This window comes from Engraulis encrasicolus, chromosome 22, assembly GCF_034702125.1.
Source record: "Engraulis encrasicolus isolate BLACKSEA-1 chromosome 22, IST_EnEncr_1.0, whole genome shotgun sequence".
In the NCBI taxonomy this organism is placed as follows: Eukaryota; Metazoa; Chordata; class Actinopteri; order Clupeiformes; family Engraulidae; genus Engraulis; species Engraulis encrasicolus.
In genome coordinates this window covers 16,979,131-17,004,878 of record NC_085878.1, presented here as the reverse complement: position 1 = coordinate 17,004,878, position 25,748 = coordinate 16,979,131, and the positions used below count along the sequence as shown (strand labels likewise).

At 42.0% G+C, this 25,748-nt stretch overlaps 1 pseudogene; it reads left to right on the top strand.

The window, feature by feature from the left end:
• The first annotated feature begins 3,747 nt into the window (after nt 1-3,747).
• On the top strand, nt 3,748-7,516 carry LOC134439319 (uncharacterized; annotated as a pseudogene).
• The last annotated feature ends 18,232 nt before the right edge of the window (nt 7,517-25,748 follow it).

Sequence of the window (25,748 nt, the reverse complement as noted above, 5' to 3'; positions counted from 1 at the left end):
GGCTCAAATTATAAAATCATTGTTCAGGAAGCATGAGCGATCATTGTTACACATGGATTGGCCACCACAGAGTCTAGACCTCAACCTCACTGAGAATCTTTGGGATATGATACAAGATCTTGCATTGGTGAAAACTTGGTGAAAGTAAGTCCAGACATTGTATACATTTATTAAGACAATACAACACCAAATTTGTATCATAATTTAAGAAAAGGGTGGTCATACAACACAACAGTGTGTGCGACCTTTCCGATGCTGACGTTTTAGACCACACTGTCTAGAACCCTTTCTGATAGAGTGGAGGGGTGGTTCTCCTTATGTCAAGCACCGTCTCCTTAGTTTTTATGGAATTCTGCTGCAGCTAGTTGGTCCGGCACCAAGTTATCCACCTGTCGCCTGTACTCCCCATCCTACCCACCCTTGATACACCTCACAATTGCAGTGTCATTATGGAAACTTGCATGTGGTAGGTATAGCAAAAGCATGTGGTAGTGCTGTAGCAAAAGTAGGTGGTATAGGGTGAACAACACCATTCCTTGTGGCACTCCAGTGCTGCTGACCACAGTTTGTGATGTAAGGTCATTTAGTCTGATGTACTGGGGTCATTTATCCAGGTCACCAGAGCTGTATCCACCATCTGCAGAAGTTAGTCTCTCAGCAAAAGTGTCTGGATGTTTGAGGCACTACTAGAGAAATAAAAGAACATTATTCTCACTGTCTCCTTTGTCCAAGTGAGAATTTTCCCTATGTAGCAGTTACAGGATAACGTCCACAACTCCCATGTTATCCTGATAAATAAACTGTATGGAATCCAGAGCATGGCAAACCTGGGTTTTCTTTCTGTTGAGCAGCAGTACCCACTCAAATGTTCTCATTATGTGAGAGCAGCTGGTCTGTAATCATTGTTGTGTTGCTTTTTGGGGACTGGTATGAGAGAAGAGGTCTTCTACTGTAGGCACTATCTACAGGTGCCTTACCCGTTTGTAGACTCTTGTTGAAGATGTGTTGCAGTGGCTCAGCTACCTCTTTTGCACATGTTTTAAATAATATTACAGGCTTGAGGACCAAAAGGGATACATGAAATACACAGTACACCAATACTTCACAACAGCATACTTTCACACAGTAGCCTACATACAGAACATATAAACAGGGAAGCTAATGAAGGCACTTATACCAGTGTTCCCAGCTCATAGACGTGTCCCTAACAGAGCTATGACCAGGATCAACTAATTGCGCTATCAGTTTCAGCCATCAGGATGCAGGATGCACCACAGATATTTTGTGGTATTTGCTACTCCCAGCTCTTAGATAGATAGACAGGAGGGAACTTTAATCACAGTATCACACTCTTCCTAACATTGTTATTAATGTCAAACTCTACCTCATAATCAGAACAGATATAAAGGAGCTGTTGGAACTAACTCTTACTTGGAGATAGAATGGTAAGGTTGGCTGCATATAGCAAATGATTAGTCAACACCAACTATCACCAACTATAAAACTTGTTTGTCATACCTCATTTCATCCATATAAGCATTGAATAAGGCTGGAGATAAACAATTTCCCCCGTCATACCCCGTTGATGACATTAAAACGTGTAGAGAGAATGTTTGCCCATTTAACATGCACATACACAAATTTGTACCGAACTACTGGGAACTCCCCCATGCAGATGTTTCAGCAGCTGCAGAACAGACCAATCAGTGGACTCAAAGCAGTATTTCAGCGCTTCTTCTGCTTTTGGTGTCCACATCCTGACAGTACGTGTGGTTGATAGTACTAATCTCTGGTAGAGGCATCCCAGGGATTTTCTGAGGCACATGCTGGAGTGCCTACTTGTCCTCTGATGGCACAGATGTGGAAGTTGACCAACAGTGGCTTCAGGATTTGGTAGCCCATCAGTTTCTTCTGGTAGAAGAGACATTGTTGGGCCTTGCTGACCACTGAGGACATGTGAATACTCCAGGACACGTCCTCCAGGGATTTAAAGCTGCTGACCCTCTCCACCACTGTATGAGTCACCAGAGGGGTCTGTGACTTCTGTGATTGTTTTTGTGAAAGTCCACAATGATTCCCTTGTTGTTTTTGGAGTCCAATACGAAGTAATTGTCGTTACACCATGGCGGAAGATGTTTTGTCTTGTTTCTGTAGTATGTCTTGTGTGGTGGATAGGGTGTAGAGCAGAGGGCTTAGCACACACCCTTGAGGTGTGCTGGTGTTGATAACAAGAGGGAACAGTTAGAGAGGAAATCTTCAGTACATGATGGTTGTACAGTCTCAGATAGTGGGGTTTAGAACAAAGACTCTATGGCTGGATGGTGCTGGAGGCCAAACTGTGGTCCAAAAATGTGCATATGTGTTCCTCAGCTCCATGTTCTCCAGTAGTGTATGAAGCATGCTGGCGATGATGTCCTATGTAGAACAGTTTGCCCTGTGTGCAAACTGCAATGGGTTATGTGATTCCTGAAAATATAGGCTTTCCAGGCTTTGTGTAGGCCCGCCTTTGCCCCCATCTGTGTAAATGGCTCACTGTGTCACATCCAGGAAGTAGGGTATGTACAAAGCATGTACAGTATGCAGGGTGTCACCTGGGGTGGAGATCATTGTAGAATCCCCAGATTAGGGGGGTGTGTGTGTGTGTGTGCGCGCGCTCGCGTGTGTGTGTTTGTGTGTGTCATATTGCTCAGTATTCAGCATACATTTCAGCATTTTGATTGTAGGCGGAAATTCTATTGACTTTCTGGGCCTGTTGATCACCAATTAGAGTTGGAGTCCCCACAGATCCATTGAGTTTGGTTGTATTTTCATGGTTTTTGCTGTGGTATCACTATACTGCTTAATAAAAAGAATGGAATATTGTGTGATGTCAAAACATGAAGAAAAACTTGATTGCCAATGAAGAAACGATGAAAATATAGCAAAAAAAGTGAAAAAACGACTAATTTTAGGTCATAAAATTGAGCCAAAATCATGTACAAATATGGTTTAACAATATTTTCTTTATTGGATATCATCAGTAGATGGGTCCTTTGCACCTGGAAAGCCTTTATTGACAGCTTACCCAAGCCACTAAGGATTTCAGGTCATTTTTTATTTTTCAGAAAATTCTCTCTAAAAATGAAGGGTACATACACTACAGTCATCGCAGATCCATTGATTTTGGTTGTATTTTCATAGTTTTTGTTGTGGTATCACTATACTTCGTAATAAAAAGAATGACATATTGTTTGACGTCAAAACATGAAGAAAAACTTGATTGCCAATGAGGTAAAGATGAAAATATAGCAAAAAAGTGAAAAAACGCCTAATTTTTAAGCACAAAATTGAGTCAAAATCCTATTGAAATGTGGTTTAAGAATATTTTTTCTATTGAATGTTGTCAGCATGTATGTCCTGTGCACCTGGAAAGCCTTTATTGACAGCTTACCCAAGCCACCAAGGATTTCAGGTCATTTTTCATTTTTCAGAAATTTCTCTTGTAAAATGAAGGGTACATACATTCAAATAGGCACAACTTTTTTTCGCGATATTTCCGCCCGAGCAGACCCTCCAATTATTTTTCCTAAGGGATAGAACTATCCAAAAAATCACAAATAAAAAGTATGGCAAGCCATGTCAGGTCCAACCCAATTTTGGGACTTTGGCTCCCCGGCTACTACAACTAAAACTGTTTTTGGCAGCTGATAATATGGCAGTACAGCTTCCTGATTTCCGCCTACTGTTTAGAATGACACGGGGAGTGACATGAAGGCGGAGAGTCAGCAATTTGAAGCCACGGGTACTGCGACAGGGCGGTGGGTTAGATAGTTAAGGGGCGGGGTTGTCCAGCCGAAGTCCGGACAGATGGTCACCCTATACTCATGAACGGTGTGACGTTTTTCATGTGCGTTACGCCCATTTGTGGGGGAAAACAACCCATGCAAGTCAATTGGTGATATTGGGGTTTAAAGATGGCCTCTCAACGTAATTTAATTAATATTGCCGTGTTCCCAATTGTTATTGAATGTGTTACGCGTTGGTCCTGTTTTAAAAAACGTTCTGGTTGCTTTGTTTCAAGACGTTTTTGCAAGCTGGCAAGGTGGCTTGTGGAGAAACAAGAGAGTGTTCCGTGTTTCTCGTGGAAATGCGTCTCTGATTGGCTCACTCCTCCTGCTCTCAAAGAAACGCGTCTCTGATTGGCTCAGTCCTCCAGTTCTTGGAGAGAATGTAATGGGAAACAGAGTCGCCACTTCTCCGGGTGGTACTGCACTATAGGGGCGCCAACGGAGGCGTGCAGGCTCCATTCAGGGCTGTGCTCTTTCGACAGCGACCCCTAGGCGAGCTGCAGGCACGGAGCAACCGGAGTGAGCAGGCTTTATGTATTAGGCTTTGTGCTGTGTGTGTACCTGAGAGTAGCAACCAGCTGATAGCTAAGCTAAGCTATGTTTCGGGCCACCAGACGTTGCTTGTTTTGAAAACAAGCAGAAAAAAATTACTCGACATGTTTTTAGATAAATGGGTCGATATAAACCTTTGTGGGCAACGCCTTCTTTCGACGTGACGAAACACAGAAAGGCTTTCGTGATTCGCTCGTTTCTCTGCATTATTTATGTAAATTGGGAAACACCGGGAAACACAGCCAGGAGAGTTGACGCACCGCTATGAGAGCCTTGCAAGTGAGTTTAACTTGGGGTGACCGTCCGATCTTCGAAAGGAGTGAGTAAAACTGAGTTTTATCGGAAGTTGGCCTTTAATAAACGAAAGATACGGACCTGTAGACTAGCGTTGTTCACGCGCAACATGCCGAAAACGTGTTGTGTTGCCGGCTGTTCAAATAATACAGCCAAACAGCCGTGGCTGAAGCATGGAATGTATTAATTTAGGCTAGCCTTTGTAGCATGTAAGTCAATGAGACATTCGGTTTGTTTTCACCCATAAAGGGGCGTAACGCAAATTTAAGAGCAAAGTACCTGGATGGCCGTTCATGAGTATGGTCATGTCCAGACGTAGCCTGATAAACCAGACTAAATGTGGATGTCTAATTTAGACAAAACATTTGCCGTCCAGTGGGTGGCGCTGGTTCACCAGGCTAGTCCAGACGCTGATGCTGCTGGACCACTCCTACTCACCTTTTCTCTGAAAGACACTGATGTCAATGTAGTCACCACCTTGACCAGTGGTTTTCAAAGTGGGTGGGGGGGTCACGAAGTGTTGATTAAATGGTCTCTCTTAACAGTAGGCCTACTATTACTGTATTATTTTATAGGTAGGTTTGATTCCCACCTCACTACACCTCCATCCAGAAGAATTGACTAGGATTATTACAGACGCGGTATACACTAACATTTAATGTGCATTTACCACTGATATTATAGAAGAAACTCACACGAGAGGCTTGTTCAAACATTCAAGTATTTATTTACAGTATTTATTTACACACACACACACACACGTGCACAGATTTTGGGGGGCAGGTGCATTGTTAGAAAACACACAAAAAAAACAAATAAGCTTTGAAAAATAATAATAAAATAATAATAATAAAAATAATATAATAATAATAGTAATAATAATAAAAAACAACACAAAAATGTACAACTAAAATGTGCCATCACGGTAGCCAGACTGAGCCCTCCTTGTGACACAACACCTTCAGCGTTGCAACAAGTCAGGTCTGGAGTAAATGCAAGTACTTTCTGAGTTGCAGAACATACGGGAACTCCCACTTTGACGGGAAGCAAACAAACATAAGGAAACCAATGGAGGCAGGTCAACCATGCAGCTTGGTAAATGTTAAGTGTTGTGCCGAAGAGATTTGAATGTCGATGATAATCAGGCTAGCGTCATGGTGCCTCCCTTCATGGCGAGTGCTGGGGAGCTTTGAGGCTGCTGAGAGAGAGAATTGTAAACATTAGACAACTCTATAGTTTTTCATTTCTACCAAATCTATAATTGTTCATTTATACCACAATTGCATGTAAATATATATGTGGATCCAGCAACAACTCTCTCAGTCAGGACCTGTGTCTGGCGACCATCTGCAGAGGAGATTATTGCTCATTATGACATGTCTTGAAATTTCTTGAATCATTTGTCTTGAACCATTTCTGTTTCTCCCTCTCTACAATGCTTGCTCTGCAGACAAGCCCTATTTTGATGGTGTGTTTGTGGCAGAGGATGCGGCTGTTGCAGACTTTGTTGGCACACTACATCGTGCGGTGAAACAGGTATTTATTCCTGTTCATCATTCACTTTGTAAAACAAACTTGTGCCGAAATTTGTAAAACATTGACACAAAATATCATGTTCATGTTTTCATGTTATATTGTTTTTCTTCAGACACGTGGTCAGGGTACCTGTGGGGGGACATCCTGGGCTGCAGCGAAGGAGATTTCTAGGAGGGCAAATAAGATGGACGCAGAAGGCATGGAAGTTGCTGTTTGTAGGCATGGCTTTCTATTGAAAGCCCTGAATATGTACAGAGGTAAGATGAAGGGACTGGGTGAATACACCATTTTGCAATTAAACTCTTCAATATCATACCCCAGCACTTAATAGCTACGGCAGCTACCTTTACAACAGTTGCCTACTACCTTAACAAAATCTTAATTTGCCTCACCTAAACCCTGTATTTTATGGGGGTTTGTGCAATTTTGTTCTGTCATTTTCCATGTAACATTTAGTAGCCTTTTCAAATTTTGCCATACCTGTCTCATAACGTGCATAACAATTTATCCACAGGGGAGATCTTCACCTATCCCATGTTTCTCCATAAAGCGCTAATGCCATGCAACGCAACCTTCTTTGCAATGGATGTGGCTTGCAAGTACTGGCCATACCTTCAGAAGGCTGCCAACCACCTGCCAGAGCTCGTAGAGCTTTTGAATTCCACGCCCCTCCTTAGTGTCATGCATGCACAAAACCACGAGACCAAGTGTCAGGTAAGTAATGATGTATTCATGTGTACGGGTATTGAAATGACAATTGATTTCGTGTCAGGTGTTAGTGTTGAAATGGTGTCAGTGTTGAAATGCCATGTTGTGATCTTTGTAGGTTGCTTAGAGTGGAAAATCCATTGAGGGTGCCGGGACTACTGCGGGAGAGGAAGTAGAGCAAGTGAACAGCTACCTGTTTGACAACAAAGTACATGTCCAAAGGAGGCATTTGCTCTTCTTGCTATAGGCCTACATGTTTTTGGGCTTTTGTTGCTGTTCATTGCACAATGGCCTACATGTCCATGGTAACTCGTTTGTCTTTTGACAGCACGTGTGGACATGCTGACTGTTCATGCCTTAGGGTGGAATAAGAAGAAAATATCTGGACTGCAACAAGCACTGTGCTCCCGATATGCCAAGGTGAGGCCGTCATTTCACAGTCATTGAGGCTGTCTTTCTTTTTGCAACATTGTTTGTAACAACTTTTTTATTTTTGCATTGCTTTTTCCAGACGTGCAAGATGCTGAAGGAAGCTGAGAAGGAAGAGCAGCAGAAAAAGGAGGATCTGGCCTGCACTGATGGAGCTGCATAGGTTGATGAAGTGCAGGAATGGGCAACCCGCGGTAAATTAAATGCAGCTATAATTTTCTGTTCTCCCATACTTCTTTCCTCCTAAATTGGATCCTCCAAACTCTTCACTGAAATGATGGTGTGAAAATGGCAGCCCGAGTTTCTTGCCATGAAAATGTATTTCATTTCATCTTGAGCTAATGTTAATGTCTTATATTTACCAGCTACAGTTTTGGCTGATTCATTGACTTTTGACAACTCACAGGTTTGTCTTTATATTCACAGTAAGAACACGCCCTTTGAAGCTGCAGCAGGACATAGAGGACCGCTATCTTAACCTATGACAGAGGAAACAAGCTCTGTACCGAAAGAATGGTATCTTCGTGATGTCCATAGAAAGTATTTCAGGATTTTTTAGTTAGTGCAGCTTACGCATAACCTCTCATTCCTTGTATTTTCTGATTGTTTTCCAGACAGTGGTCAGTTGCGTCATCGTCTGCAGAGCGAGATGACTGTTGTTAAGAACAGGCTTCTTAAAGACATCTTCAACAGTGCATCGCCAACAACTAAAATCGACATTGGATCAGCGGGTCTATCGGCTTATCATAATATCAAACTGTTCTGGGTCTCCACGCTGTCTGTGGCCATGCATAATTTGTGATTATAAACAGGGGAGCGATATCTCTCCTATGCTTTCACATGAGAGATGCATTTTAGCAAATCTAAAGCGACTACTTTAATATTTTTCCCAAAAAGGCATTTGCCGTGGAGTAACGACATGCCTGCCGCCTTCATGGACTTGCACCCTCTGTCCATGGTGCTGAAATTGCGGCACTACTCTTATGTGAAGCACGTTACAGTTTCATGAGGGGATGGGCTTACAGGCTACAAAAAGACCAAACTATACAATAGGCTATGGTTGTCCTACCCTTTGCCAACATAATAAGAAATAATATGGTCACTGTGAGTGGCATGGCGTCAAACTCATAGCACCCGAGAAAAATGCCATATTGTAAAAATGAGCCTATTATAGCCTATTTTCAATTTCAGTTCACTGCGCAGTAGGCCTTTTACATGAAACTTCAATAAAGCTCATCCACATGCACGTCACAAAACAATAAACCAGGCAGCGGGACTTTCGATTATATTCCCTCCAAAAATGTCCTAATGTCACAAAAATGTGTTATTTGCATTGTCCGTAATTATACCAAACTAAAAAAGTATCCCCGTAGGCTAGAAGATATCAAGTCTTCAACAGCTGCTATAATCCACGTTACAAAACTTAAACAAAAATAGCAGCACAAATGTAGGTGCGATCATTCTCGGGCATTTGTAGGTGATGCAGCTATTATTGCATTGCGAGCTGTCCACGTGTGTGGTGCTAGGGGCGAAATGTGCACTGGCAGCACTCGTCAAGTTTGGGAGATGTCTTTAGTGGGAGTAGGCCTATTTGAATGTGTAAAACACATTGGACATGCTGGACATTTTCAGTAGGCTATGCTTGGGGAAGTAGATCGATTATTATTTGTATGCGTCTTGTTTCACCGTCGAGGTTGCATCAGCATGCCAACGTTAGGCTACATTTGCCAAACTAACGTTGATGTGGTCCTGACATTTTACTGAATAGCATAATATCTCTACAAAATCGGGAGTAAACAGAATTGAATTGAAGTCTTCCAACATGTCTTGCCAATCCATGAGGATACGGAGAATCTGCACAGAAAGCGTTCCTTTGATAGAGAGGATACCTGCGTCTTTGTAAAGTGCACGTTTGGTTGCAGGTTCTACAAATTCCGGTGATAAACATGCCAGGTCCGAATTACTAACGGGAAAAGAGGGACGATGACAAAGGGGATGAATCGCCAGGAAGACAGGGATGATCTTTCTCGCAGAACAATTTTGTCTGCAAAAGCGAGTCTCGCCTCGTTTTGTGTGGGCTAGGGTTACGACACGAAATCCACCGCTGGACCAGCTGGCTATCAGCAATCGCCACAAGAATCAAACCTGTTTCAAGTCCTGGTCACCCCTCGTCAGTGTAGGCTACTGCATAGGGCCTTGTTTCCGAAAGGGCCTTAACCTCTTATTGCAGCAGGGCATTTGGCTGAATTTGGAGACGTTTTGTGGACACAGCATTCAGCAGTAATTATATCATGCTGTAGATGTCACACGTGGGTCCATGATGGCTTATTTTGAAGAATAGACATTGGCAAAGACAACCATTCACATGTAGCTGTTTATTTGTGTCATAAAATGTCCTTTTCAGGCGACCAAATGAAATAAAAAAATGAAAAAAACGCTTAGTACTTTTGTAGTTGTCAGTGAGTCCAAGGCTAAGGAGTAACCCTTTTAGGTCACACACATTTTCTTCTTGTTCTACATGGTCTTGGGAAGTAAAAACCAAAATTTGAAGTATATACATAAAATTAGACTGGTTTTATACAGCTATTTGTATTGGGTACAATAGGCGTCTCCAAAAAGGGCCCAGAACCTCTCCAAAATAAAAGGAAATGCAACTTACAAAAAAAATGTCATTTTGTGGTTCTTTTTTATGTTTTGACAACAAATAAATCCACTCTCTGCATTTTATGCACTTGATTTTCAGTATTTCTGCATAGTGCTGGGCTAGGTTTTATTTTGTATTGTCCCATACGGATATTTGTTTTCCCATCAGGCAGATCATCATTAATTATATCATCTTTTACATGTAACACATGTGTCAATGAGGGCTTAAATTGAAGAATAGACATTGGACAAGACAGTCATTCACATGTAGCTGTTTATTTGTGTAATAAAGTCCAAGGCTGATGAGTAAACCACACAGGTCATAATATACTTTTTTCTTATTCTGCATGTTCTTGTGAAGTAAAAAAACACAATATGAAGTAGATACATAACATTAGACTGGTTTTATACAGCTATTTGTATTAGGTACAATAGGCGTTTCCAAAAAGAACCTCTCCAGCCCAGAACCTCTCCAAATTAAAAAGAGACATGAAACATACAAAAAGTGAACATTTGTGGTTCTTCACTTATACTCCTCTCCTCCACATACATACAAGTGAGTCATTCAGGGAAATTTGGAAGTGTAAAGAAAAAAACTGTCCATACCAGAGCCCCGTTTGCCAGCACAGTTACATTCATACTTGTGCTGTTACCACCTCCTACGACGGGGACGTGGGGTTGGGTTTTAGGAGGCAAAAATGGAGAACTGAAACGGAACTGGAACGAGAAACTATTTACAAAAACATGTGAGTCTCTCTCTCATTGGGCACCCTGCATGTCATGCCACTCTGTGAAGCACAGTCTGTCCACAATGATGCAGAGTGGCACTTGACACGACCTGCACATGAAGAGGGTCTTCCGTTGGCAGAGCACACACCTCCTCCTTCCTGCGGTTGCCTTCTTCCTGGGATCAGAAGATGGTTCGGTCACTGTGACAGGGAAGCACCCCTGTGGCGCTTCCTCTTCCTCATCAGATGAGGAGGATGTCTCCGCTGGTGACCTTGGCTGCTGCTGCCCCACATCAGCCAGCTCACAGCTGAGCACCTCTCTGAAGGCCTTCTGTGTCAGGGGCCTCTCGTTGTGGGCCATCAGCATCTCTTTGTGCTGTTCACCACAGCTGTTCACCACAGCTATATCCACTAGGTGGAGGAAGAGCTTATAATACCAGCGCTTCGTCTTCTGTGTCACCGTAAAATATTTGATCAGAGCGTCTGACAGGTCGACTCCTCCCATGTATTTGTTGTAGGCTCTGACTGGCTCCGGGATGGTGAAGCGCCGAGTGGACCACACACCCGTGCGCTGATCCTTCACTCTCCGTGTGCAGGTATTGTCGGCAAAGGCCTTGTGAAGGGTGGAGCACATAGTGACGTCGCGCGTATCCTTCCACTTCACAAAAAGGAGGGGCCCATTCCTCTTCCACCGCATGTCACCCCGTGCAGCTCTCTTTGGCAAGGCATTCGCTGTTGTGCGGGGGAAGCCAAGCCGGTTCTCCCTTATGGTGCAAAGCCAATGCTGTGGAGGTGCAGGAAGAGTTTTGCACTGGTGTAGAAATTATCCACGTAGATGGCATACCCAGTGCCCAGATACGCCACACGTAGGAGATTTACCACGGAGTCATAGCTCAGCCCCTGGCCAGACGGCGTTCTTGCCTTGCCCTCGTAGATATCGAAGTCGCATGTGTAGTCATTGGAGCTGTCGGCCAACACAAACAACTTATACCCCCACTTGGATGGCTTGTCTTTGTTGTACATCTTCATTGAGATGCGGGCCTTTGTCGCCACCACCCGTTCATCCACAGACAGGTTTTTCCGGGGATGGTAGTAGGCCCTGCAGGCGTCAAGGATCTGGTCCTGTAGGGGCCTCAGGCGAGCAAGGCCATCAAAACCAGGTTGGCCCCGGAGCTGGTCATTGACCTCATCATCAGCGGGGTTGCTCATATGAAGTAGGGCTTTGATGGCCTCGAAACGGTAGCCTGGCATCACTGACTTGGCGAACTTCATGTTGTAGAGGCGGTACATATCCCGCACTGCAGGTGTCTTCACCACCACTTTATAAATCACCAGGCTGATGAAATGGAGGATGTCCTCCGGGACGACATCCTTCCACCGCCCCCTGTAGCCTGCTGCCTTCCTCTTTGCAGCATAGAGGTTGGTATGTGTGCACAGGGTGCGCACAACCTCCCTGGTGAAAAAAAGTTGGAACACCTCAAGTGCCGTGTAAACCCTGTGAGGATCCAGCTGCACGCCTGGTGTCCTCTTAGGCCTGAACAGAATTGGTGTTGGCTCCTCATCCTCCTCATCCATGTTGTGCCACTGGTCCTCCTCCTCCTCCTCTCGTGCAGGGGTTGGGGATGGGGCTGGAGCTATGCGCCTCTTGACGGCTCTGGCACTGCGCTGAGGTGTCCTAGTGCTTGCTGATGGGGGTGGAGTAGGGGCGGCGGTGCGGGTCTTACGCCTCACTGCTGGGGGAGGGAGTATAGTTGAGGGGCCTCCCAAAGGGTCACTGGGGGGAACTGGCAGTGATGGTGGGACAGGGCTCGCTCTTGCCTCAACACTGTGGGGAAAAAATGAAGTACATTTACAATTTGTTACATTTTCCACTAATTATGCTGTTTGTGCATAGTGTTATTGAAATGCCATCAGATGCCAGGCCAGGAGGCGGGTTCCAGCGGGTCCTCTGTCGGCCTCAGCGCAAGCCCCAAACCTGCTATAACACAGCTAACGCCATTCCATGGGGAGGGTCTCTTCACTATGGATGAGCTATCCCAGAGGCCACAGATAAAGATGAAGAGGGCCAGTGAAGCGTCGGCAGTCCTGACCTCTTCCCCACACAAGAGAGCTTTGAATTATTGAAACAATATATTTTGCATTGCATATTATAACCTAATAACTAACCCTACTAAATACTGTACTACTGTGCTGCATTGTACTACATTACAAACTGTCTATATTATATTTTACTACAACCTACTATATTATACTATACTGTCAGTCATAAATCAAGTAAATTGATCTGGAAACTTGACTTTTTTCTTTTTACTCTTTACACTGTAATTTCACTGCATGCAACAGGCAGCCTTTATTTCATAACGGCCTACACAGATTACTGGACACACTCTTTGTCATCAATCATGTCAATTGATCTGTTGAACTTTACTTTTTTTTACTACACTTTAATTTCACTGCATGCTACAAGTGAATTTCATAAACGTACACAGTAGCCTACACATTTCCGCATGTAAATAATATGCTTCACTTCAATTTCTTCTGAATACCCATTATTACTATTATTATTATTATTATAAAGATACGTATAATTTACTTAATAGTCGAGGATGACATCAAGGCCATCCTCAAACGCTTCTTGCTCCACGGAGTCGAAACTGCCAGCTTCGGACGCCCCACTCTCCTCCGATTCTGAGTCGGTCTCGAAAAGCGCAGCATGAACCTCCGCGAGAGTAAGGCCCTTACGTCTCGCCATGGCATGAAAACTGGTGCAATACCACTTCTGAGCAAAGTGTGGCAGTAGCCGACCACAAATCTCAAAGATTTTCTGGGTGCCGACTGGATAGCGAGCTCACACACGGCTAGAACGCAATGGCTGCTACAAGCTCGCAGAAATCGCTGATATGCTTGAATTTAGCTGTTTTGTTACGCACGTTATTACGCAGCAGCTCTGAAAACAAATGGATAGACCAATAGGGCCATATGAGCATTCAAACTGTTCAGAAGGAAGTCCGTGATTGGTTTAGAAAGATGCACTTTGCCTGTGTTTAGTCTATTTTCTTGTTTGGTCTGTAGCATGGAGCTACACGTTTTTGTTTACAAAACTTTCGCCGGGCGCACAGGTGAAAGATGCCGTCGGTTATGAAAAATAGTTGGTCGTCAGCAAAGAAGGACCTTTGGATTTCATAAAGGATTTATTCACGAGTTTAACCATGTATGACAATATGTCTAAACTCGTTTTTGGGCAAGCAGGAAGACTTGGTTTGCATGACAGTAGATTCATATGGACGAAAGGGGCTGGATTTTCACTGTAAACGGATTAAGCAGATCAGCTGTTTTCCTGGACATTTCAAGACAACCAATACCACTTTCCGGACGACCGAAAGGTAAAGAATTACTTTATGGCTTTATTTGTGCCCACACACGGTCTTAAAACACATTTCTGAACGATGTTTTGGGGAGCGTGGCATTTCTCATTCAATCCGATGGAGGTCGCCATGCCCAGCTAAGCTAACTAGCCATTTTGTCGGCATCGGCGATTTTTCATCTCGACCTAGTTCAGACGTCATACGAGCTAGGTGAATGGCGGTTGCGACTGCATTTTCAAAATTAGTTACATAAACGTGCAGCAAACTGGGTCGCCGGCGACCCCTGGTGGACGCCCGATAGCCAAAAGGAGTTAAGTACTACTTAACGCTACGTGCTACTTAAGTTCACACGTAACACCATCGTAGAGCTCACGGAGCGTTTCCCAAAGCCAACTTACCAAAGAACCATCGCAGGTTGACACGTAACTCTAAGAGAAATCCACGAGTGATCTGGAGTAGTCTTAACGCGCTAAGATTGATCGTAACGGCGTAGCACAGTGGAGACACCCACAGGATATGAAGGGAAAAGAAGAAACTTGCGCATAAGATTGCAGTTTTACGACGCGAGTGGCATGGCACAGTGGAGACACCCACAGGAAAAGAGGAAACTTGCGCTTCAAGTTGATGTTTTAAGACGGGAGTGTAAATATCATGACACCACAGTTGACACTGTAACGAAAATAAGAAGGTAACATTAATTGTGCAAGTGTATAAAATAAAAGTAATGTGTTTGGAAAATATTTTACAGGCAGTAAAATAGTTCAGTTGTGTTTGATAAATCAGGGCATTATTAAACTGTGATCAATCATAATGTGTGTGGGTGCTTCGTGAACAAGAACAAGGCATCCACACGCAAAATAAATAGGGGGCTTCGGCGACCAGAGACAAGAGTGGTGATGTTGGAAGGCCACTGCCGAAACATTAAAAAAAAAAAGAAAAACGGTCAGCGAGTCGTTGCGCACTCTTTCATTTTCAAGTAGGCCTACCCTAAGAAAGGGAAGGCGACGCAGAAAAGACACGATAGTTGTAGGCTAAGGGTAAACTATGACATAAAAAAGGTAGCGATGGGGATTCGTGTAGATTTTTTGTTTTAATACCAGCAGACTGCCGTGCAAAATGTTCCTCACAGTTGTTAAAGCCTTGAGTGTGCGGTACTTTGCGCGCCGCTCCCAAAATGCGCATCCCAATTTGGAACTCCTAGGCCTACTTGTCTTCTTAAATATTACGCAAGGTAGCCAACTGCACGCACTTTGTCTGGTTTAACGACGTAGCTCATGGTTTTGCATGTTTTCATTGTGTGTGTGCTTTTTATTTCATTTGCCAACAATAACTCCTGTCGATAGTTGCACACTGCTACAAATGTAGTACCACCCTTATAGAAAACAACTTTTGATACTGACACACGATTACATTTTGTAAATGGTTTAGCAGCATGACGGCGCAGTTCACTCCGAGGACACTTCAGCACCACATATGTGGACAGCGATCCTTAAGAGCGACGCTACGAATGATCTTAGAGGCTGTGCACGCGCGTTCATGTACGAGTGTCTTTGGGAAACAGTCGTAGGAAATCTAAGAACATTTGTAGGATCACTGGTTAACGACACACGTAAGAACCATCGTTATCGGGAAATGAGGCCTAGGTTAGTTGAAACATTGCTACGACCCAATTTGGCACACTGTCCACTCCATGCGCTAAAGACACAACGTCGGAAGGGATTCGGTTACTGACAGACACGAGGCACGAAGCAGTCCTCAACTTCAGGAAAAAGATGGAAATATGTGGATATGCTACATAGGCCTGGAGAAAGAGGTTTACTCTCTCCAGCAGTTCAAAACCAGCGTGTCACGTAGGCTATGCTTCGGAAGCATATCGTTTTTTTTTTTCTCTCGACAAAACCGAAGCGCCATTAAATCACAGTCAAGCTTCTAGGCTATAGGCCACAGCACAGCAGCGTGTAATAAACTCCAAAAAAAGTCCTGTGACATACCCTAATAATGACAATCTTACTGCAAACGAAATGTGGGGGGTTGGGGCAATAAAAACTGTCTGTGGTGGTGCGCGATAGCTCTGTGATGGGGAGGGGGATTCTTTTGGCTACACCTACCCAACTCATGACTCAGGATGAAACCGAGAATCTCCACAATGAGGGAAACACATCGATAATATAAAATTAAATATGCTATATGCACAAATAATATTTAGAGTTTATGTCAATTAGACATTCTATTAGGTTAACAATTTTATTTTGAAACCTAGGCCTAATGAAAGCCACATAATAACGGTCTGACATCCCCATGGCGCTGCTGACATGGAGGAAATGTTCGCAAGCACCTACAAAAAAATATTATTATTATTTTAAATAATAAAACGGTTCAGACGGTATCTGGTGGATGCTGCTACTAGTCAGCCTGCCATCAGCAGCTAAGGTGCTTAAATAAACTTTTGATGGCATTTTTTGTTAAAAGTTGGCAACCATGCCAGAAGTTATCAGCATGGGCTAAGGTTTCAGAATCACCTGGTTGCCAACATGGAACTTGACCTTTAAGGTCAAATCTGAAGGTCAAAGGGTCAAACACTGTCAAATAACAGTGTTATTTGGTTAAAAATGGTTACAAAGTTGTTAAAAGTGGGAAACCATGCCAGAAGTCATCAGCATGGATTAAGGATTCAGAATCAACTTGTTGCCAACACTGAACTTGACCTTTAGGGTCAAATTTGAAGGCCAAAAGGTCAAAAACGGTATTTTCTTGCTAGTCTTCTTTTTTGGGAACTGTATATTCATGGAATTCTTTTTCAAAAGTTGGCAACCATGCCAGAAGTTATCAGCATGGGCTAAGGTTTCAGAATCACCTGGTTGCCAACTTGGAACTTGACCTTTAGGGTCAAATATGAAGGTCAAAAGGTCAACCACAGTCAAATAACAGTGTTATTTAGTTAAAAATTGCTAAAAAGATGTTGAAAGTGGGCAACCATGCCAGAAGTCATCAGCGTGGACTAAGGATTCAGAATCAACTTGTTGCCAACACGGAACTTGACCTTTAGGGTCAAATTTGAAGGTCAAAAGGTCAAAACCTATTTATTTTAAGGTTAGACTTTTTGGAGGACTGTGTTCATGGAAATCTTTTTCAAAAGTTGGTAACCATGCTAGAAGTTATCAGCATGGACTAAGGTTTCAGAATCACCTGGAACTTGACCTTTAAGGTCAAATCTGAAGGTCAAAAACAATGTATTTCACTGATTCTTGAGAAAGCATCTAAAACATGTCTCAGCAGTAAACTGCCAATTCTGTTGAAAATAAACTACATTTTCATGAACTAAATGAATCCAGGTAAAGACCCAGGGGTCTGTTACACAAATGTACAATCGTTTGAAATATTATATATTATATTAATATATTTTCATGGCTTTAAACCTGCCCACACCCTGTAAAAACAGCTGTCCCAAGGACAGACATCATCATTTCAATTTACTTAAAATGTAAAAATCACTGACATTATTGAATAATATCACCATGATGTGAAAGTCCATATTGAAGTGGTTCTGCAGATATGCACATAGTGCATGTAAAGCAATATTTACTACTATTTTCTGATTGCTCAAAGTGTGTCCAGCATATTAGTCACCACCGTCAGATTTTTTTAAAAAGACAATGAAATCAGGTATGCACAAGGTCATTGTCATTACTTTGGACCCCGTTTCAAACCTTTAGCTCTACTGAATACTTCACCATCTCTTAAGCTCCTGTAAGTTTACTAATTTCTCCTCAATTTGTTAATTTGTTTGGACACTGGTACTGTCCCAACCATAAACTGTCAACACCGTCGGGGGTTTTAATAGTATTATGTTACATTAATGTTAATTATATATACATTTTCAGAAGCGGCATGAAGCCCCTAAGAAACAGAGCGAAAACGAAGTGGCTTATGTGAGCAAAAAATGTAAAATATGTAAAAGAGTGTTTTTTTGTCTCACACCGTCAGATGTCACCACCGTCAGATTTTATTACGCTCATCATCTTGTTCCATATTTTACTAAATTGTGCTGGTTAATGAAACATTACCAGACATGTTAGTAATAATTGTGACCCAAACTTATACTCCAGCCTCCACTGAGGTGCATTTGGAGGGTTTTTTGTCACAAAACCTGACGGTGGTGACATCTGATGTAGTTCACAAAAAAGCATGTATTTTACATGTTTTTGACAAGTTTTAAGAATATGCTTCCAATAAGTATCTACAATTATGTTGAATTGTAAAAGTAATTCACTTAAATACAGTAAACATATTTTTTTTTACTTCTAATTCTGTCTGACGCTGGTGACAAAACCAAGAAAGAGCCAATTTTATGAAAAATGTAAAACATGGGGAGCTTGGCCAATACATTCACTGCACAGCCAAGACCTTCATCTATGATAATACACCTCTATATTTTGGATTTGAACAACTTAAAACTTGTTTATGCCACATTTTCAATAATCTAGGCCTACTTCCTAGAGTATCTAACAAATGAAGAAAAAACACATGCACAAACATACTGTGCACACACAAAAATAAAGTGTTTATGCTAGATGTCATTGACTTGAGAGGGCTATTTATTTTGCTAAATGTAGGTAATAATTAGGTCACTTTCACCACCTTCAGATTACTGTCACCACCGTCAGTTCTTAAGTCACCACCGTAAGAAGGAGTTTTGGACATTTTAAATGAATGTCCTTACAATTTTTTTCCTTTGGAGTTGTTGAATTATGAACTAATTGCAAATTTAAGCCTACACGAATATTTGTGAAATTACAAAAAAATGTTTGATCTATTTAGGCATTAAGTAAGCATTGTCTGACAGCACATATTTAGAACACATGAAGCAGTATTAAAATAGAATGAAAGTGAATTTTCAACATTTAAAGGCGTATGTGTGAACCAAAAAACACACACAATCACTTAAACACTCCAGATACATATGCAACCAAATCAATACACTTTTTATTGCTTTTAATTGTGTCTGACGGTGTTGACAAAAAACAAGGTATGATCGGAGAAAAACCTGATTTCTGAAAATAAAATAAAAATGGGGAGATTGGCCTTGTGCATTTCTGAAAAGCCAAGACCTTTGTCTACGAGGATATACCATATTATTTTGTAATTCACTTCGTTTTTTTCTTTCAAGATTACAACCTGTTTTAGCCACTTTCTCAAGAATCAGTGATTTACTGGTTTGCCTTTTTTGGTGATCTTTATATTCATGGAATTCTTGTTTTCAAAAGTTGGCAACCATGCTAGAAGTAATCAGCATGGACTAAAGTTTCAGAATCACCTGGTTAGCACATAGAACTTGACCTCTAAGGTCAAATTTGAAGGTCAAAAGGTCAACCGAGGTCAATTAAAAAAAACAGTTTTTTGGTGATGTGCTTTCATAAAATACAAGTTGTTTGCATGGTACTGTATATTGAATAATTAGTAGGCCTATAATTTGATATGATTTGATTTGGCTTATCATGGTGAGGCTCTGGCCTGTCATTCTTAGACATTCATCATAGCTCATTAGCATAAAATTAACTTAAACTTGTATTTTCACTCTGGTCATCTAAATTACTTTATTCTTCTTTGTGAAGCACATTAAGCTGCTGGTATGAAATGGGATATGACTTGGCTCACCAGTGAATTTGCTTTGCCCCATCAATTCACAGGCTTTCCATAGAAAAAAATAATGACTTCTGTTATTTCTAATGTGTTTCAAATGGTTATAGCAATGAAGGATACTTGCTGATTTGCTGTCATATTATGGTTAGGACATGCAACCTACAGTAAGAGTAGGTCAAGTATTGCACACTTTTCTTGATGTTCTCATAACTACTGTAGAATGTTCTGTTGCAATTTCCCAGGCTTGAGTTTTTGTGTCACCTGTCCAAAGCAACATGCTTATCTTTGGGTATTGATTGGTCTAGACATGACTTTTTTCAGAAAGACAAAAAGGCAATTGATATGTTACCACCAAGTGATGCATATGGATTGCATCTTGCATAAGCAAATCAGCAAGCAAATGAATGGCAAAGGAAACCTCCAGTTCCACATAGTAGCTTAGGACTGATACGTTGTGGTTGTAGAACCAAGTGGCCAATACATGCCTGCAGTTGCCTGAGGAATGGACAGTCCTGTATACCTGCATGTGATTAAAGTGTAGAATGTTTAAACGGCGTAGGGATAGAATATGATCTGGATGACACAACCTTTTTGTAATAACAGCAATAATAGCTCCTTCAAATACATTCATTCATACATTAACATTCAGTATGTACTGTCATCACATTTGAATTTTAATTATCGTTTTAATTATTATTGAAGTAAAGAAACAAATGATGAATTACATTCTTGTTATTGACCATTTGCAATAATCACTTTCAATTCATACCCTAATAATAAAGACTACATAACTTCTAAATATACAGTCCCCTAAAGTATTGGAACAGAAAGGCAAATTTCCTTGTTTTTGTTGTTCACTGAAGACTTGGGTTTAAAGGGGCTCTAAGTAGGATTAAGAGGTTCATTAATCACTGTTCAGTTATCTGATACTTATTTGAGTCATAAGTAGGTGAAGGGTGACTCTCGCGAACACTTCCACAGTCCACTGTCAGAAAACCCCAAATGCAGCTTTTGACAGCGCTGTCCGCTTCGGGAGAAACCTCATCAAAACAGTGTTTTATTTTCTTTAATATCATTTGTTCCAATACTTTCACTCACCTAAAATGATTTAAATAATAAGAAATATCTCCTCCAGGTACTAATTATTCAATAGATCATGCAAACAACATGTATTTTATGAAAGCACATCACAAAAACCCAAAACATTTTTTTCCTCGGTTGACCTTTTGACCTTCAAATTTGACCTTAAAGGTCAAGTTCTATGCTGGCAACCATGGACTATGAAACCATTGTCCATGCTGATAACTTCTAGCATGATTGTCAACTTTTGAAAAAGAATTCCATGGATATGAATCCCCCCCCCAAAAAGGCAAACCAGAAAATGCATTGTTTTTGACATTCAAATTTGACCTTAAAAGTCAAGTTCCATATTGGCAACCAGGTGATTCTGAAACCTTAGTCCATGCTGATAACATCTAGCATGGTTGCTGACATTTGAAAAAGAATTCCATGAATATACAGTTCCCAAAATAGACTAACCAGAAAATACATTGTTTTTGACCTTTTGACCTTCAAATTTGACCCTAAAGGTCAAGTTCCGCGTTGGCAACAAGTTGATTCTGAATCTTTAGTCCATGCTAATGACTTCTGGCATGGTTGCCCACTTTTAACATCATTTTAACATTTTTTAACTAAATAACACTGTTATTTGACCGTGGTTGACCTTTTGACCTTCATATTTGACCTTAAAGGTCAAGTTCCATGTTGGCAACCAGGTGATTCTGAAACCTTAGCCCATGCTGATAACTTCTGGCATGGTTGCCAACTTTTAACAGAAAATGCCATCAAACATTTATTTTAGGGTCTTGGCAGGCTGACTATACTGTTTAAGGCCATTTAACTTGTTGAAATTTGGCCTATGGGTCTGGAAAGGTGTTACAATATTAAAATCTGACCTATTCTCTGCGATGCTTAGTAGGTTTGTAGAACGCGGGGACTCCCTCTATCAACGTCAGATTCTAAATGTTTGTTTAAAAGAAGCCGCCGTTATTTTTGACAAAGTTCTCTGAAAATGTATTTTGACATATACAGTATCACCTAAATTGACGTATTGAGGTTCTTAAAATGAGATTTAGTGGTGTTTAACCTGCAAGATACACTTAAAAGTAAAAAAAAAACGAACTTTCACATGAGGCAGCTAGCAATGCATTGTAGAACTAATGCATTTAAATGGCAGCTATTACTGCAGCAGCGGTTAGCGTGCTAACGTTAACGAAATCGCTAAATCACATTTTAAACAGTGAACAGTCATTTAAGTTACTAACACCCAGCCAGATATCATGAATGATATTATCTCAACTGGACACTGTAACATACAGTTAGTAAGGCTGGCACAAATGTAAAGCAACCAGTGTTAGCACATAGATTTAGCACATTTCTGTTGTCAGACACCAGCATTGACATGAATGACTTTGGCTGTTAGCTTGCAAACTTGCTTTTCATAGACCACTGTACATTAAATTGTGGAGACCAGAATCAAAATCACATACAGTTAAACAATAATTCACTACACTAACTATACATTTTACACTTAAAGCTTATTTAAATGAGATTGTGCTGCTGTTTTTCTACAACCACATATTCTTTTGCTACAACTACGAGAGACAGTCGGGTGGATGTTCAAAACGTTGTCTATTACTGCCATCTGCAGGACGCAATGCGCTATGGCGGTAGAGCGGTATGGACAAAATCCATACCTTGGTGGAAAAAATACCGTGCACGATATTATACCGTCCATACAGCGCACCCCTACTATAAATACTGTAATCTAAAACTCTCCATGTTCTTCCTACATAGATTGAGTGGTGCACTAAAAGGAGGTCCCTCCATCAACCATCTCCCTACAGTTGGCCTAGATGAGACTGTGCATGACCTGCCTGATGATGAGGATTGTCCAGATGACCCGTTGCCCAGTGCCAAAGTGGTGGATTTTCCATGCCCAAAGCAGGTTTACTGTGAAGAAGATGTCATTGGTGTCCATGCAGCAACACAAGCACCCTGCTGGGGGGCCCCAAGTGCTTGTGTTACGCCACTGGTACCCATGTTCTCTCTACCAGTGAAGTGTGCAGTAGGGGTGCTCCGTTTCGCACAAGTATATCCTTTAAGGGCACAGCCATGGCTGTTGAATGGGTAAGCTTTGACCAATGAATGTCATGTAAGGATTGCAGTGATTGACACACGCAGCTGCACGTGGCACTCTATATTAAATGGCTTTTCTTGCTTTTAGGTGTGCTCCAACGGACACCGTCTGTGTAATTGGAGTTCCCAACCAATGATGGAAGTTTGCAGTGCCGGCTGGGGATTTTCTTCTGCCACCAACATTTTGCAGTCTGGGAACAACTACTCAAAAGTTGCACTCCTCTTTAAATTTATGAATATTGGCATGGTGAATCCCAACACTTACTTCAAAATCCAAGATACGTACTGTGTTGGTGCAGTGAAAGGGAAGAGAGGAGGTCTATACATTGGTGTCTACTGTAGGGATCATCCCAACTATGTTCCCCAGGTCCTGTCACAGTTGCAACAGGAACCTGCGCTTTGCCATGCGGCATCAGTCTACCTGGAAGCAGTGGGAAACATAGAACCCTTCCCCGGTAGAGGGTAGTATAGGACCCTTTTTTCAAAAAAGGGTTCTATGTTCCCCACTGCTTCCAAGTAGACTGATGCCGCATGGCAAAGCGCAGGTTGCTATTGCAACTGTGACAGGTTAGGTTTGGGGACAGTTTTGGTCAGGGCACATGTGCTACTCAGAAATATTGCATTACGACAGGTTAGGTTTAGGGATGGTTTTGGGAAGGGCACAATTTGAAAACTCTGAAACATGAACAATGTGGGGAAATTAGGAACCTTTTTTCAAAAAAGGGTTCTATTTTCCCCACTGCTTTCAAGTAGACTACTGCCACATGGCAAAGCGCAAGTTGTTGTGGCACCTCTGACAGGTTAGGTTTTAGGATGGTTTTGATCAGGGCACAAATTTACAACTCAGAAACATTGCATTTCTGACCGGTTAGGTTTAGGGATGGGCACAATTTGAAAACTCGGAAACATACAATGCGGGGAACATAGAACCCTTTTTTAGAAAAAGGGTCGTATGTTCCCTTTTCCCATACAAAGACAGGGGAACATAGGACCCGGGGAACATAGGTACGCTCCCCTACTGTACCGGTATGTTCATGGCCAGAATTATGGTCTGTGACGTATGTTACAAGTGTGCGTTTTGTATTGTTGTTTTTCACTTGGGATGGGAGGAACGACTCGCCTGGACACTGTGCACAGTTCTGCAGTTACACCACTATGGATATCGAACCCAAATCAATACTCCACATTGCCACCATTGACAAGCTCCACACATCATGGAACTCCAACATCATGGAGAAAGAGGCTTTCATCCAGACCGTGGACCAGTTCTCCAAGGCAATCAGGGTGGTTGAGATCTGCACAGACGGTCATGTTCAAATAGCAGCTCTTCTAAGTAAGTTGTCCTCTGATAACATATAGGACAAAATAGCTGACTAAGAATGTCAAAAATGTGGGACGAACGGCAGAACTGCAAGTAGAATGTGCATGGGAGGGCTGTGTTCAGCATCCTAATTGCTTTGTGTATGAAGTTCTATGCCATCCTGCTGGTACGGGAGCGGAGGCACCTGTACCTCTTTCCAGAGGGCAGGAGACTGGACAGTTTGTGTGCAGGGTGACTTGTGTCCTTGGTGATCATCAGTGTTTTGCGGGTGAGGCGGGCGGTGTAAATGTCCTGCAGGGAGGGGAGTGGCGCTCCAATGATCTTCTTCGCTGTTTTCACAATGCGATGGAGCGTGTCCTGTTTTGCTCCATTCAGCTTCCTCCCCACACTGTGATGCAGCTGGTCAGGACCCAGGAGAGTAGAGACAGGGGGGCTTACTGACGTCATAACAGCGTAGTACGAAATGATGGCGAGGGGAGTACGGAAATGTTATTCTTCTTCCACGGTCAGTATTGGAAGCATCAGGGAAGCATGCAATGCCACTTCCGCGAGGGTCGGAGTGTGGAACAGGTCATAGGACAGTGTGAATGTTTGTCAGCTGTCCTTAATTACCCCCAGCAATTACTGCTGACCAACAGCTGCAGTTAATTTGGCCACAAACTGAACATTGACAACCGGATATCCTCTTTCGGCAGATTTTCGCGGAGTCTCCGGATTTTGCAGAGTACGGAAATTGTATCCATCGCACCCACTGACCAATGACCATGCGCAAGGGAGTTAATGGGTGTAGCCACAGACATCATATATGAATACTAGATGCGTCGTCCGCGTTCCCGTCATGCAAGTCAAATGTCCGCGCATGGCGGCCATGTTAGCACAGCCTGCTGGCTCAACCAGTTGCAGTGAGTTTTTGGTGTTGTATACTCTTCAGATGGCCATAATTCCCTAAAATTGATTTCGATTTTTTAAAGGGTTATTTTTTTATACAGTATAAAAAATTCCAAACGAAAGTATATGTTGATACTGCATAGTGATGCATATTCACATTATTATTATATTATAATGTTTATAGGTCTAAAATCATGTATAATATAATTCAGTAGGCTTATTCAGGTAATTAAATAGATCACATAAACAAATGCACAAAGTAATCTTTTATATTTTCAGTAAAATAACAAATAAACGTTCACTTGTAGTCTACATTCTACTTTGGTTTCGACAGCTCCACCTTGTGTTCAGAATGAGTCGTGACGCTAAAGCATCCAGATAGAATTAACTTGTTGCGCTATAGGCTACATCTCTCTTCCAGTACGTCATCTCTGTCGTCTATAATTTGATGCAATGAATATATCCATGCCGTCAACGTAATTCACAGCAATGGTTAAAAATGTGTATTAGCTGTAGGTCTATCTCATTTGTTGGACAAATAGGTTAAGTGAGAAGCATAGGCCTATTACTCTCCTGGGCGTTTTACCCCAGTCTACACTTAAGTTTTAAGGAGCCCTAC